Source organism: Lepisosteus platostomus, chromosome 15, assembly GCF_059453375.1.
Source record: "Lepisosteus platostomus isolate fLepPlt1 chromosome 15, fLepPlt1.hap1, whole genome shotgun sequence".
Classification (NCBI taxonomy): domain Eukaryota; kingdom Metazoa; phylum Chordata; class Actinopteri; order Semionotiformes; family Lepisosteidae; genus Lepisosteus; species Lepisosteus platostomus.
In genome coordinates, this window is record NC_142625.1 from 1,417,935 (window position 1) to 1,421,080 (window position 3,146).

Sequence of the window (3,146 nt, forward strand, 5' to 3'; positions counted from 1 at the left end):
ACTGTTTTTACTGATTTCTAATAAAACATAAAAAAAAAAAATCTGTTCTTATCAGTTTAATATCTGATACGTCCCCCATCGGGGGACCACATATTAAACGGATTTTTGGAACAGGGAGCTGGATCAGGAGCTTGCTCCGTCCTCTCCACGCATCGGCCCGGTATTGCAGCGCCTCCGGGAGCGGTGCACCACCTTCTCTCAGCGGTGAAAAGACAGACGTAGCTAGCTAGCTAGCGAGCGAGCGAGCGAGCGAGCGAGCGAAGTGGACTGGAGCTCCTTCTTCTCGGGTCTCGTCCCTCGTCCCCCATCTGTGTGTCTCTGTGTTCTGTCTCTCTCTCGCCCTCTCGGTTCCCGTGCTCCCTCTGTGCGCTTTCCCGCGTCTCGACTCTCTGGGCAAGCAGGCCGGCCCCCTTTTCGGCTCCCGTGCGTTTTCCCTCCAAAAAACTTAGGTTTTTCAGCCTTTTCCCAGGGAGGCAGGCGTGGCTTGCTTGCTTGCTTGCTTGCGTGTGTGTCCGTCCCCGTCCCTGCAGGCGGGCCCCTTTCGACAGCTGGGCGTTTTCCCTCCAAAAAACTTAGTATATCCACCTTTTCTTTCTTTTTTTTCGGCAGGCAGGCAGGCAGGCAGGCGTGTGTGCGCGCGCGTCCCCGTCCCTCCCTCCCTCCCGAGAGAGAGCTGCCCCTTGCCTCTGCCCGCAGGTGCTGGCGCTCGGCTTTCGCTTGCAGCCGGTTGGGCGCAGCTGCTGCCGGTGGGAGGGGCCTAAGCTAAGGAGGCCGGGCGGCTGGCGCCCCCTGCGGCTGCGGTCGTTGTCGGGCCGTTGACAGAAGATCAAAGAGCAGGGCCCCCGCCCGGGACTGGCAGGAAGGCAGGCGGGCAGGCAAGAGAGTGGGGGAGCAGAGTCCCGCGGCAGGCCTCTGGCTGCAGGGAGGCCGGCAGCTGCGCGGGTCCCGGGCTCCAGAGGAGTCGGCCTGCGCCACTGTGCGCCAGCGGAACGCCCGCGCGTCGGTCCGCGCCTTTGTGGGCATCGCTTCTCGGCCTTTTGGCTCAGATCTGAAAAGTACGTGGCCTGACCGCGGCTTGACGACTGGGCTGGGGGACGAGAAGGGCGGCGGAGGAGCGGCTGGAGAGCGGAGCGGAGCGGTGCGGCCAAACTTACCTGGAGGACTGAAGTGCGGACAGACAGGAGGAGATCCCGGATCTTTTTTTGTTGGCAGAGAGAGAGAGCCGAGGAAGGAGCGGAGGAGCGTCGGGCCCTGGTCATCCTTGCGATGGCCTGGGCTATGGATCCTGCTGAAAAGCAGGGGAATGGGCCGAGTGTGAAGTGGACGATTCGGTTTGAGTGGAACCTGGAGAGAGAGATGCCGGGAAGAGAGGAATTTGTGGAGAAGGTTGTGATGAAGACCCTACAGGTAGGAACTTATGATGCTAAGTGTATACAGCAGAACCGACCAGGAAGATATTTCGACATGTCTTTGCGGGATGAAGCAACATACAAGAAGGTATCGGAGTTGTGTGTGGAAAAGGCGGAGAGGCAATGGCTGAGAGATTTTAAGTGTTTGGGATTGGCTACAGATGACACCAGGTCAATTATTGTGCACATGTATGATCCGTTTGTGGAGGAGGATGATGTCACGGCTTTTTTAGAAGCACATACCGAATCTGCGGGGAAACCAAAGAAAATTAACGGCAGGTTTGGTTATTGGACCGGGAGGTGGCAGTATAATGTTACGCTGAGGGCCAATCCGAATTATATAGGAGGGTTTTCACACCCCCCAGCCCTGTTTTCGTTGGGTTCGAGTCGTGGGTACCTTTTCTACCGTGATCAGCCCCCTTTTTGTCGCCGCTGTTATGAAATTGGACATTTTGAAAAGGACTGTAAAGCAACAGAGTGCACAAGATGCCATGAAAGGGGACACATGAAAAAGAACTGTCGTATCAAATTGTGTTCTTTGTGTGGGGCTGATACCCACGGGTATAGGAGTTGTCTTTGGAGAGATCTGAGCTATGTTGCAGCGAAAAAGGGACTTCTGGAGAGTGCCATCGAGGCGGAGGACGAGGAGGAGGAGGAGGAGGAGTGGAGCGGGCAGCGCGTACGTTCCAAGGAGAGGAGGAGGAGACGTGGGAAGAATTTGCCTGCTGGAGGAGGGAAGGTAAAGGTTGCGGAGGAAGGCCGGGGGCCCCGAGAGAGCAGTGGTGGGGCGGGATCAGCAGGTGTTCGTCCAGCAGAGCAGCCGGAGGAGACAGTCCAGAGTCCTACGGAAACAGCGCAGGAAACAGCGCAGGAGGCGGCGCAGGAGGCAGCGCAGGGAGTGGAGCGGGAAGTGGTGCAGGAAACGGCGCAGGAAATGGCGCAGGAAACAGTGCAAGAAACGGAGCCGGAAAGCGGGCGAGAGGAGGAGAGCACAGGTGGAAAGGTGAACCCTAAGAGGCACCGAGGGGACAATGACGAACAAGTTTCGTCCGAAGGTAAGAAGGCCAAAATTAAAGCAGGTGCTGGGGTGGCAGAAGGAGGCGAGCGGAGTCAAGGAGAAGGAGAAGGCGGCCAGGAGGTCCTGGAGCATCGCCAGGAAGATCCGGGAGGATCGGAGGACATGGAGGGGTCTTTGCCGCCGGGGCAGCCGGTGCGGGCGACTGGGTCTTGCAACCCGTTCTCCGTAATGGCTGGTCTGCAGGGGGACGAGAGTCCATGTGCCTCATGCCTACCCGACACACCGGGCCGGGCAGAAGGAATGGATGTGGAGATGGAGGTAGGAGATTTCAACGAGAGGGGGTATGTGGAACCGGAGAGGGCGGCCAGTCTTATTGGGACGATCAGCCCCTCGACAGGGCTCTCAGAGGACGGGATGGACAGTGAGAGCTCTAGCGACATGCCATGACCCTCACTGTTGCAACTATCAATGTGAGAGGACTGAAAAATAAAGAAAAAAGGACAGCTGTCTTCGATGAGGTAAAGGCGCGGCGGTTTGATATTTGTGTATTGCAGGAAGTACATTTAGCTGGACACAAGGACGCAGATCAATTCCGGAAGGAGTGGAGTGGCGGAAGATCTTGGTGGAGCATAGGAGGAGTCCATTCCTCCGGAATAGGTATACTTTGTGGTACTAGAGATTTCATGCCACAGGATGTTAGATCAATAGTTCCTGGCAGA

At 57.1% G+C, this 3,146-nt stretch overlaps 1 non-coding gene across 1 annotated transcript; it reads left to right on the top strand.

Moving 5' to 3' along the window:
• LOC148647570 (U2 spliceosomal RNA) lies at nucleotides 1-194 on the top strand. Its single transcript, XR_015927038.1, has one exon. It is a non-coding gene; the product is annotated as a U2 spliceosomal RNA (small nuclear RNA).
• The last annotated feature ends 2,952 nt before the right edge of the window (nucleotides 195-3,146 follow it).